The sequence below is a fragment of the Sciurus carolinensis genome, chromosome 2 (genome assembly GCF_902686445.1).
Source record: "Sciurus carolinensis chromosome 2, mSciCar1.2, whole genome shotgun sequence".
Lineage (NCBI taxonomy): Eukaryota > Metazoa > Chordata > Mammalia > Rodentia > Sciuridae > Sciurus > Sciurus carolinensis.
In genome coordinates, this window is record NC_062214.1 from 138915443 (window position 1) to 138928954 (window position 13512).

Genomic DNA, 13512 nt, shown 5'->3' on the forward strand with positions numbered 1-13512 from the left:
TTGATTTATGTTGTTAAAAAACAATGAAATAACTGGTTCTTCCATCTTCATGAACCATGTGTCCCTTAGTTTATCTTTCTGGAAAATTTATAGCATAATATGAAGCAAAATTATAAAATCTACATAGTATAGATTTCTGAATATAAATGAGGCTATTTTTAAGCCTCATTCTCTCTGTCGGGCTTATAAGATACCCAAACCTGTGGAAAGTTCAGCAAAAATTGAGAATGGAAAAAGGAAAAAGAAAAAGAGGTTACATTTTTCTCTTTTAAATACCCACTTGTCCAGAGAACGTGCACCTAACAGAATAGGCCCAAATCTTCACCATGTTGGCTTAGGACCAGACTTCCTTAACAAGACTCCCAAAGCGTAAGAAATAAAATCAAGAATCAATAAATGGAATGAATTCAAACTGAAAAGCTTCTTTTCAGCAAAGGAAACAATCAATAACATGAAGAGAGAGCATAAAGAATAGGAGAAAATCTTTACCACATGCATCTCAGATAGAGCATTAATCTCCAGGATATATAAAGAACACAAAAAACTTAACACCAAAAAAAAAAAAAACCCAATCAATAAATGGGCTAAGGAACTAAACAGACACTTCACAGAAGAAGAAATACAATCGATCAACAAATATAAGAAAAAATGTTCAACATCTTTATCAATTAGAGAAATGCAAATCAAAACTACTCTAATAATTCATCTCACCCCAGTAAGAATGGCAGTTATCAAGAATACAAAGAAAAATAAATGTTGGAGAGATTGTGGGGGGGAAAGGTACACTCATACATTGGTGATCAGAATGAAAGTTGGTGCAACCATTATGGAAATCAATACAGAGATTCCTCAGAAAATGTGGAATGGAACCACCATTTGACGCAGTTAATTATCCCACTTCTCAGTTTAAAATCAGCATACTACAGTCCCAGCCACATCAATGTTTATAGCAGCTCAATTCACAATAACTGAACTATGGAATCAACCTAGGTGCCCTTCAACAGATGAATGGATAAAAAAAATAATGTGGGATATATATATATATATATATTATATATGTGGGATATATATTATATATATAATGGAATATTACTCAGCCTTAAAGAAGGATGAAAATGTGGCATATTACAGTAAGTGGATAGAACTGGAGAATATCATGGTAAGTTAAATATACCATTCCCCAAAAAACAAAAGCCAAATGTTTTCTCTGATATGTGGATGCTAATTCACGATATTGGGAGTGGAGTAGGGGAAGAATAGAGTTACTTTATATTAGATAGAAGGGACTGAGGGAGGGGAGGAGATAGTAGAATGAATCAGACATTATTACCCTGTGTACATATATAACTGTATGACTGGTGGGATTCTACATCATGTATAACCTAAAGAATGAGAAATTATACTCCATTAGTATCAAAGTGCATTCTACTGTCACATATAACTAATTAAAACAAATTCAAAAAATTAATGTTTGTTATCATTAATAGTTATGTACATGTGTTTATCTTGATTGAAACAAATATTAAATATCTTGATGATAGGCTAAACATTTGGAAAATGCTTTTTTACTCATAATATTTATATATGTAGACATATATACATATATATATGTTGCAAATTACTAAAGCAATACACATGTATTTTAGCTGTATTTTCAAAATATAGCTAAACAACTTGGCATTTTTACAAAATGTTTTGTATACTAACAATTTTATAAACATATTGTATCAACATTGTGACACATTTATGAAATGACATATTTCTATCATATGTAATCGTAAGTACCTTTAAATCTGTAGTATGGTTGTCCCATAATTTATTTAACTAATTTATTATTATTGTTACTATTTACTTGTTTTGAAATATTGCTGAAGTGAAGATGCTTGCTGCTAGCTAAATATTTGTACAAATCTGCAATTATTACAGAGAGCATAAATTTATGAGAGTGGAATATTTGAATTAAATAAGTTTAAAATTGTTAGAAAATATTTCTATCAATCGGAAAAATAAATTAGACATCTATAGAAATACCATTGAGGAACTACAGATTTTAACTCCCTTTAGGTACATGGAAAAGAGAAATAGGGTGCAGGTTTTTCACAATAAATAAATACTTCATCTTTTCTCTAATTATAAAATAGATCATCAGAAAGTTTCCTATAAGAATGACCTAAATTATAAAAGATATTATATATGTAATTTTGATTTACTTTTTATGGTACCAGTACTGAATAAATTTTTATTCAAAATTTCTATACTTTTTAATGTATTTTTAATAAACTTCAAAGACACTGTACATAACAAAGCAAAATGGTGGTTTGGAAGATGGAAAAGGCAGATCATTTGTCCCATTAAGAGGTGCCCTACAATCATTTGAGTAGATTGAGAAAAAAGTTTAGAAAAAAATAATAGCTTGTTATAGGATGCTAAGTCACCCACTCTTCTCAGTAAGCACGTCAACATAATGGGCCGGCACTTTTGACAGTTTAAAGTGAATGATTAAGTCTTTGGGTGTATGAACTTAATGTTAGAAGCACTACACATTTGGAAACCTTTTGGCAGGAAGGTGACAATTAAGAATAAGTCGGGCATGGTGTCACATGCCTATAATCCTTGAAACTCAGGAAGCTGAGGCAGAAGGATCATAAATTCAAGGACAGCCTTGGCAATTTAGGGAGACTCTCAGCAACTCAGAAAGACCTTGTCTCAGAATAAAAAGGACTGGGGATGTAATTAAGTGGTAGAATGCTCCTGGGTTCAATCTCCAGTACCAAAAAAAAAAATCTTTCCACTTGTTCTGTCAAGTTTTCAACACCTTTTTTCCTTGCCATTTCATGGTAAGTATAAAAATTGTTTTTTATTAGTCAACTTAGTGTTGAAAATTTAAAAGATCTTATCACATTTTGGAAAGATATAGAATTTTAGTAAAAAACATGGACCAAGTTAAGGGAAAAGAAATTAATAAATTTGGGTGTATTTTCATCTCTGTTACTGTTACTACAAGATAAAGAGAAAGACAACTAACCAAAAAACTGTGTCATGTATTAGCACTGTTTTGAATCTGGTGAGATATATTGAAAGTGTGTCATACATCCATTGCCCACAAGATGTTTATAGTATTGGTATTTAGTTTTTTGTTTTTTTTTTTTTCAAAATACTGCCACATTTAATGTTCTTACAGCTAAATAACTTGGAGAATGCACAAATTCCTACCAGTAAAATCATTGAGTTAAAAAGAATTTGGTCGTAATATATTTATATTTTCTGCATTATTCATTTATTATTTCATGGGATAGACCGGTGTTGAGTAATCTGTTCATTGTTCAGTGAAGGTAACACCATTTGAAAAGGAAGGTTTCAGCCCTGGAGAATGGGTGGGATATGAATAAGCAAAAAGGAAAGAGACGGTAACAAAGAGGAGAGAAGAAGCATAAATAAAGCAGAGAGAGGTCCAGAGGTTAGTCTGGCAGGAATAGAGGTTCCTGTGGATTGACATCATATAGGTGAGGCAGGGCTGAATCACTGAGAGCCTTCAAGGTATGCTAAGACATCTAGATTTCATGTGACAAGGAATTAGAACTCATTATAGAGTTTTGAACAGCAGCAGTGATAACTGTATGAAAAGAGCATTTTAGGAACATTGGTTTCTCCTTCATTTGCAAGATTAATTGAAGTTGATTGGTATTAGAGGCAAAAGTACCAGCAAAGCAGCAATCATAATAGCATAGTATAAGACAGATAGATGGTAAGCTAGCGTGGACTGGTAGCAGTGAAAACAGAAGGAAGAGATGCATATCAGAACACTATAGAGAAAATAAGATTTGGTGAAGAGATGTGAAAGGTAAAGTAGTCAGTGTTTTTAAGGATTTTCTACCTGAGAGAGGGACAACACAGTACCATTAATAGAATGTCTTTAGTTCAGTGCTAATAACTAATTTCATTTTCTTTTTATACATAAAACTTATAAACTTATGAGAAAAAATATTAAGTTGAGTTTGAGAACAGTACTGCCAGATGACAGATATAAAACTCATCAAAATTGGCTTCCAGAAACTGAACAGCCAAAGAAGGGGAATGCTTCTTCGGATTCTTCTCTGAGAATAATAGAAATACCATGAGAATTTCTCTGGAACGATGGCAATTTAGATTATAGAACCCTATTTCCTACATAATTAAACTCTTTCCACAGAGTTTAGCACTAAAAGTCAGAATGTCCAAAGTTATTCTGAATCATAAAGATTATTCTTAAGAGCTGTATCTCAAGCCATTCAAAGATAGGCCAAATGTCAAGGCTGCGGCTTGAGATGTCATTCTTCAAAGGCAATATGTAACTCTTCCACTGGGCAAACAGCAGATCAGTTCCTGAGCTGATGTCAGTCAGATTGGGAAGAATTATCTGAACTAGCCTGGTGTGTGAATATTTAAAAGTCCGGATATAAGCAACTGAAAACAGCATGCAGAGAGGATTTTGCTAATTATTTTGTTTAAAAAGGTACAGGATGAGGATGGCCTGTTAGCAAAGATTTCTAGCAATTATCCATTAATGTTGCCAGGCAATTTGCTCAAAAATTTAGGTAACAAAACACATACCAGAAGAAGTAGCACTGCACATTGCCTAAACCTGGACTAATCTACAGAAAAACACCATCAGTTGTAATGTTCATATATCATGCATTATTGAGTCTTGGAAAATCCTTAGGGATTTTATCAGGAGGCAAGTTTAAGGCTATTGTCTTTGTACCTAGATAGGGATTGCTCTACCAATTAAGATAAAAGGATAGTTTTCATTGGCCTTTCAGAGTATACTCTAATACTCTGTAAATCATAATCATTATAAATATGAGTGTATTATCTGTGCTGCCAATTTCAAGTAGTTTCTAGAATATAAAGATCTATATTAACAGCACAAATGATGTAAGTCTGAAATAAATCACGTGAAAAAATCCACCTTTGCTAATAAATTACTCACTGTAAATAAATTTGAAAATGAATATAATTCACATTTAAGACTGTTAGTCCTTGATGCAGTGTAGTGAAGAGTGTTCTATCGATTAGAAAGTTAATGTGTCCCTATGTCACTAACTTGCTACCAAGGAATAATCTACATACTGACAAGAAAGCCCATTAATCCCTAATACTAACACTTTAACACATAAAAGAAAGATGTATGTGATTTAATTTCAAGACATCTATGGTGCTCAGAAAGTATTAACTGTGAAGTGAATGGATATTAAAGAATGGAAATTACATTTACAAATGGCATATAAAATCAGGAAAAAAAATGAAACTCAGTCAGAAACTCTAGTCTTTATATGCATCCAGAATTCTTTGTCTGTAAAGTATAAATGTGTAGTATATATTTGGAATACACAGTTTTTCAGATAAATGAATATATAAACCTGTTCCATTCTTCAACATAAGTAGCAAAGGCCATTATAACATTTTTCATCTTACGTGTTTTTGTGATGGCATGACTCCTTAAATGAAGTATACTCTGTGTTAAGTATGCATCATAAAAATTTCAGAATAATCTGCCTTTTCATTGTTATGTTACTTAACTAAATTTTGATGTTTTAGAAAGATGGATCTCTCACTTCAAAAAATTTAGGACTCTATAAAACATGTACATCCAGTAGCCTACAACTTTCAACTGCCAAAAAGAAGCAGTAACAACCTAAGTGTCCAAAAATATCATGAATGAGATTGTACTCCAAGTTTCTATTTATTGTATGCTTATCTAGAAACCAAGGATCAATTCTACGTAGGAAAAAGACATTAGGGACAATATGATTGAGCAGTTTCAGAAACAGTATTTAAGAAGGAAATAATTTGTCACTCATAATTTTTAACAAAAACACCCTAAAAATATTGGAACTGTGATGTTTTAAATAAAAGGATTGCAGGCTAAAAGAAAGAAAAGTTTTCTATGCGCCTTCAGATGTTACTAAAGCAAATGTTCATATGTATTGTCCTAGAAGTGGGGGAGCAGGGCCAAAACACAAATGCCAAAAAATAAGGAAAAAAAAAAGAGGAACTTTCCCACTAATGAACATTCTTTTTTAAAAAATACCATTAATGTACCCTGTTTTGGATTCTTAGAAATCAAGTGAATTTTGAGTCTAATAATAGCTAAAATAGTTACCATTTGCTTTTCATTATTTTTATTCCTATTTGTGACTCTGATCCTTCTCCCATAGAAGATGCAGAAGCTGATTTTGCTAGTTAACCAAATATATAATGATGAGCAAAATATACATTGTACTTACCCATCTTGTGAGGCCTCATGGGGCTCCTTCCGCCCTTCCTTCCTTTCTTCCTGCCTTTCTTTTTTAGTACTGGAGAATGAACCCAGGGCCTCACATATCCTAAGCAAGCACTCTATCACTCATTATATCTTTCTGTCCTTTATTCTGATAATTCTATACATGTTTTACAGAGAAAAATTGTTTGGGAGAAAGGACCATATTAGATTTGATTAATTTGGCAGTAATGATAGAAACCAACATACCAATTATTAAATAGCATTTGTTTTAAAACTAAATATTGGTGGTGCATTTCCATATTTGGCTGGAAGGGTTCCCCTCTTTCTTTTTTAACATTTTAGACCCAGCCAATAATGCCAACTGATAAATGGTTACTGGTTTTGAGTTTTCCTTGCATCTTATGTATTATTTAAATATCCTCTGATATGCAAAGTAAAAGAACCCAATAAAACTATTACTTAATTCATTCATTTCTGATGTCAAGAGGCTTAAGCAAAATAGTTCTATTATCTTTTGTTAACACTTTCATAATAGTGTCTTTCATGCACTACTGCTGCCATGAACTAACTGGAGTCCAGTAGACAATCTGGACATCTAATTTATGAAGTACTAATTAAATCCAGGCACAATGGTGTACTCCTATAATCCCATCTACTTGGAAGGCTGAGAAAGGAAGATCACAAGTTCATGCCCAACCTGGGAAATTTAGCAAGACCCTGTCTCAAAAAAAAAAAGATTTTTTTTAAGAAGAAGCTAGGATATAGCTTACTGGTAGGGATTTAATCCCTAGTACTGCAAAAAAATATACATGTATGTATACAAAATTTTAATTAATCCCTGGGTAAAATTACAGGAAGTTACTGTTTTAAAAAATAAGACTTGAAATAAAACTACCTTAGAGACTACAAAGAAGGAAATGTAACTTTAATTCTTCTTCATGTTCTAATTTTTAAGTGGGGTAAAACAAAAGAATGCAATTTTACAAACTGTTATTGTTTTATGTCTGATATTATCTTTATTAGTCATCTAAATACTGATGGATATTATAATTGATTAATGAGCCTCTTTTTTCCAGGTTTACCTAAAATAGTAAATATTAGTCCATGTATAAAATACAAGTGACTTTTCTGTGCCTTGTATACTTTGGGTCTTAGTGACATTGAATAAGGAATGTCATGTATCTAATTTAAGTGTTGTTGAATACACATGTACTAAGACTTCTCTATGTTCTTTTAATCTGAAAGATAAATCCACATTTCTTGCTTAATTTCAAGGTGTGAAGAAATTTCTTAGTGTTAATATAAATCTAAAAGTGATGCTAAATAAAGCATGATAAATAAAATGATCCAGAAATTGGGAGGTCTGAATACAGCTTATTCCCACATTCTATTTTCCTATTTTCCCATTCTCTTGTGCACAATATTTAAAATCTTAGAAGTACTTGAAAAAGGAATCATATGAATCTTACTATTGCATAACTCGATATGGCTACGAACCCCTCCCCATGGTCTATATTTATAATTTTGTTTCAGGAAAAAGACTTCATATGAAATGTATCTATAATAGACACCCAGAAAAACCTGTGTAAAACAACTCATTAAATGGTGGCATTCCCAGAATGAATGCTTAAGTATTTCTGAATGAATAAATGATAATCATTTATATAATTATATATGAGGAGCTAAATTAGTCTGCCCATATTATTTCTTTTTATACTTCATTCCAGTAATTATAGATAGTTTTATATAGTAAAATTGGGGGAGTTAAAGGATTGAATTAGATTTGATTAATCTGAAAGTTATGATAGAAATCAACATACTAATTATCAAGTAGTAATGATGCTTTAAAGGTAAATGACTTTATTTCCCAATTTTTCTGGGTATTTTTATCTTCTTTTTTGAATACATGTTAGATGACCAATAATGTCAGTTGATAACAAATAGTGACAATCTTATATGTAGACAGAGATGATAGTCACATTTAAAAGAAAATGCAAATTCCTATATATATATATTATATGTATATTTCAATATCTATCACTGACACTTGAGATTCCTCCATCAGAGAGTCACAAATTTGAGTTAAATGAAATAAATATATGCAGATGCACTTTTGTTTTCTGAATAACATAATGTCAAAAAGTTAGGGCATGTGTTAAGGATTATTGAGAGGAGAATAAGAGGAAACTGGATTTTTCATTGTGAAGAAGAAATGTGTCATTGGTAAGTTTCTGTTTTATAGTTTCTCTAGCTCTTATTCTCTAACGCTTAATGCTGTTGGAATTCCATTTTAATCATTTTCATTACAAATTCTTTTAGACTTCACTCCAAGAAATAAAGGAAAACTTCCATTTTCACAGTTCTGCACCATGACTAGCCTAAATAAAATTTACTTTGACCATTTGATAAGAGGTGTAGAGAAGACATGATCCAAAATCATTTTGAGAACCATGATAATTTTATAAGCTTTACTTCCTGAGTATTATGTTGTGTTTGGATAGTGGAGGTTGTGAAAAACATGTTTATTTATTTACAATATTGATTTTGGACTCATCATTTTTAAGTCAAAAACCAGAGCTGACAATACAATGCTTCTGCTGAAGCCTGACTTTGTAAACAAAACACAGGCATATACTCTGCTTCAACCTTCATAGGCTCACTCCAAATTTTCCAGCATTTTAGTACTGATAAAAATTTTCACGTCCCATGACATTAATAAGATATTGAAGAGGCCTGAACACAGCGAATCAAGTAGGTAGTAAGACGACCTTTTTTAAATGCGTTCTTTGGTTTCTACTTAATCTCAACGATCTTGATATGTGGATTAACAGAGAGAAGGTGGCTTTATTCTGTTATAGCATACCCATGTAAATTTTCAATGACACATTAACTAGGCTAAGATTTTTAATACTGTCTTTTATCAAGGAAGATTTAAAAACTTTTCCCTAGCCATTTATTTACATTGGTAATATTGTCCAAGAATTAAACAACTAGTTTTCCAATTTGTTTGAGATAAAACTATTTAAAGTGGTATTCATCTAGGGTCTATTATCTACTTATGATAAAATATTTGTAATGTCCTTTTAAAAATATTTTGACATGAATTTATATAATACGTATTTGCCCTGTACACTTTTTCCTTTAGTTAATTGGCCTTTTATAATCATTTTGGCTTTCTGCATTCCTCCTAGTATCAATTTTCTCCTCACTTTTCCTAGTATAATTACTGTTGAAATTTCATCTTAACTATTATTTCTATAATGTTCAATTTTAGATAAATAAATTATCTATGTTGAAATTAACCACAACCCATTATTAACAGTGAGATTACTGGGTCAGGTATGGTGGCACATACCTGTAATCCCAGCTACTGGGAGAATTTGAAGAGGAGGAATCCAAGTTTAAAGCCAGTGTGGCAACTTAGCAAGACCCGGTCTCAAAATAAAATTCTAAAAAGGGCTGAAGATATGTAGCACAGTGGTAGAGTGCTTGCCTAGCATACACAAGGCCCTGAGTTTGATTCCTAAAACCACAAAAATAAAAAGAACTGAGAATGCTAACCGATACAAAAATGTTTTAGGCTTAAAATTTTATAAAACAAGATCACTTTGTAACTCCTTTTCTATTTAATAGTAAAACTTTATTTTTTGGTAAGATAAAATCACAATAATCACAATGTCATCATAGTATTATCAAATTGTAATATTGTTAGCCAGGTATGGTGGTGCAGGCCTGTAATCCCAGAGGCTCAGAAGGCTGAGGCAGGAGGATCAAAAGTTCAAAGCCATCCTCAGCAATAGTGAGACTCTAAGCAACTCAGTGAGACCCTATCTCTAAATAAAATACAAAATAGGACTGGAAGTATGACTCAGTGATTGAGTGCCCCTAAATTCAGTCCCTGGTGCCCCCCCAAATTATATTTTAAAATTTATGATTTGATTTTCAAATAAAGTCAAAACCAGTTTTGAAGTGAATATGTTTTGAATCTTCAAATATATTCGAAGTTTTAAGTGAATTTATCTTGAATGTTGAAAAGAAGGTACACTAGTCATTAAAATTAAAGTAGGTGCTATATACTGTGAGTCATAATAGGCATAATATCAACTTCAGTAAGCAATGACCTACTAACACCACATTTGTCAAGTATCTTCACAGCTCAGAAACTCTTGCTCCATGTCACAATAAAACTGTTTGAGTATATGTTTTTGGATATCTGTAAAAGCTCAAATTAAACCTGTTAGGTACTCTAACTCAAATAATTACCAGTGACTCAATATTACATCTTGCATCGTGCCCTGTTACTTTAGCTAGACCCACCTAGTCACTCACTGATCTGCTCACTAAGGATATGCTGTGACAGCCAAACCAATTCTAGAGGGCCTAGCTACCTCTCAGGAATCAACCTCTATAGGTAGTTGGTAAAGAGAAATAATATAACTCTAAAATATATTGATTTCAGCAGTAATTTGACAAACCATCTCAAAATATTTTTGTGGACAAGACCAAAAATTATTGCACAGTTCAGAGAAGTCATAACTAATTGAATATTTATACATATGATATTCTATAGGGTTATCTCTTAAGAATTTTCCTCCTTATGCTTGGTTTTTCTTGTTCAACATTTTTCTCATTTCCTATGTTAAAAGGAAGAACAGCGGTCTTATCAAAAGTACAAGAAGTCATAGACAATTTCAGGATGCCAAGAAATAATAGTTGCTGGGAAAATAAGTTCGATTTATCAACTAGCTCTAACAGGGAAAAAGGTAAAAGTCTTACATTTAAGATCATTACCAGAGTGGAATCAAACTAGGTCACAGATTTTTTTGGCAGCTGCTCCTATTCTTCCTAAGAGGAAGAATTCGTTTCCTCATTATTTGAATCTAGGTGGGCTGTGATTTACTTTGACCAACAAAATAAACTAGTGATGTTTTATAACTTCTAAACAAGGCCTTAAGGGCCTCACTGATTCCAGTTATTATATATTACTAACTTCTGCTCACTGGGTTAGTAAATCTGGTCTCACTTACTTGAGAATAAGGTACCACATGAAGAGAAAGTCCTACAAGAAGTCAAGAATAACTGTGAGGCATATGCCACCTGGCATTAGTTCACTACAGCTGCATGAATGATTTCAGGCAAGGCTAGCAGATGAACTTTCCAGCTGAACCAAGCCCAAATTGACAGAATTAAATCAAGTAGCTATTGTTTCAAGCCACTAACTTGTAGGTGGTTTATTACACAGCAATAAATAACTAAAAGAGTAATTGTATATGACAAAAAGAAAGACTGGACTTTGTAGGCAAAGCAGGCTGAAGTATTATTGGGTGAATCATTTGCCCAAAGCTCAGTGTAAGCCAGTGGTGAAACATGGCATCATCAAGGCAGAAGTAAATGTCCTGATCAAGAGAGAGATAAGTTTTCCTTACCTTGGTAATGACCAGACTGAATTACTTCATAGGGCTCAATATTTTAAAGATGTGGCATCCTAGAAAGATGTACAGAGAACAGCAAGTTATGGTAAGCACTTTGTTAACTTTAATATACAAAGCCATTTGAAGATTAGAAGCATCCTCCAGCGGGGAAAAATATGCCAACTTTTTCAACATTTTGACAATCCTTCATATAGAAAGTCAATGAGGTAATAATGACTTATCTTCTAGATAGTGGAAGAGCCAAGGAGACAAATTTTCTGTTAAAAGAAGGAATAATATTCTGTGTAACTAATTAATATTCAACTCCATATTCTTTTCATTTTCTACCAATTTTTGTTTCTACTTTATTCACCATGACTTTTCAACCCACTCTCCCATCTATTTCTACTGTCACCTTTTCACTTACCAACTTCTGCATGTCTGTTTCAAATGTGAAGCCTTCATTTTGTTTTCCTTCTCAATTTCATTCTTTTCTCCTTTGATATTTCCTTTTTTCTATGTATGCTTTTGTAAGCATATATGTTCACATTTACATGAGCATGTCTTTATGCATAAATATATGTATTTGCATGTTTTATATGAATCTGTATATCTTAGTCTGTATTTATATCTTTCAGTTATGGCTAAAATTGAGCAAGTTTTGTATTTCATTAGTCACAACTTCTACATGGGGGAGTAGGTAAGTATCATCAATTACCTGTCCCCTCACAGAATTGTTTGCTTCCTCTCTCCCAATCTTCTTTCCTTCTCCTTTTTTGCCCTATTCTTTGCTCTTTTCCATCTTCCTTCTGGAACCTTCTTTCCATTGTTACTACCTCATGTCTATCCACAACTTCTGCCCTGAATGCATTATAATTCAATTTTGCCTGAAACTTGAACTGACCAAGGACATTTCTTCATCAGCCACCTACTACATACTAGTCTTTCTCCCATACCCTACATAATAAGAAGTAGAGCTCTTTTGGCTCCCTGTTATATCTCCATATTTTCTTCATCCTTGTAAAACTACTTCCTTCATTAAGGCTCACATCATCTAATCTGATCGCTCCCTATCCCTCCTCTTTTATGATTTCTGCTGATCTTCTGGTCAATGCCACTCATTTAATGTCAGTCTCAGGCACCTGATTCAATGTCTTCCTCTTTACCACAACTTCTGCATTCATGCTAAGAAACTTCACTATCAATGTCAACAATCTGTATTGTTGTTTTGCCTACTAAATGTTAATGATGTTTGTCTCTTCTCCTGCACCCTCTCAATCTTGTCATTACTAACAGTTTTTCTACATCTGAAATCCTAAGCCCAAATTGTCTGTCTGATAATAACCACAACCTTATTCCAACTACTCTTGCTTGTTAGCTTCAACACAGATTAAAACATCCTGTCAATTGCTCCCTTCATTTTTTCCCTGGACTGACAATCTTTTCTAGACTTGCTTTCTTCTTTACACAATCTGTAATCTAGGTTTATTTTCTTTCTCCCCAGGATACTCAGTCTCTTTATACCCTTATCTTTCTCAATTCACTTGTCATATAAGTCGTAAACTGAATTTCTTCTGTAATTTGCCCTCTCCATATCTATCCCTCAATATATAGAACTGATGGGGAAATAAAGTTATACTACTATGATGATCAGTGTCTTCTACAAAATGGTAGTCTCTAGCTGTGGGTGGGCTGTCAGTACCACCCAACAAACCTCTTACATAGCCTGATACCTCTCTTTCTTTTCTTACTAAACTCTCACTGTTCTCTTTCACCTTCTTTGTAACCCAACTTTTAGCAGAGATCTGTCTCCTACTCCATGGGGAAAACAGAATCTAG

The 13512-nt window shown here is 32.8% G+C and overlaps 1 protein-coding gene and 1 long non-coding RNA gene across 2 annotated transcripts in view; one reads left to right on the forward strand and one right to left on the reverse strand.

The window, feature by feature from the left end:
* Positions 1-13512, forward strand: part of Mipol1 (mirror-image polydactyly 1) — a 328121-nt gene that overhangs the window by 304625 nt on the left and 9984 nt on the right.
* Positions 1-13512, reverse strand: part of LOC124976158 (uncharacterized) — a 54999-nt gene that overhangs the window by 19221 nt on the left and 22266 nt on the right. The window contains exon 3 of the long non-coding RNA XR_007107002.1: positions 11689-11747. This is a non-coding gene — a long non-coding RNA (uncharacterized LOC124976158). The remainder of the gene's footprint in view (positions 1-11688; positions 11748-13512) is intronic.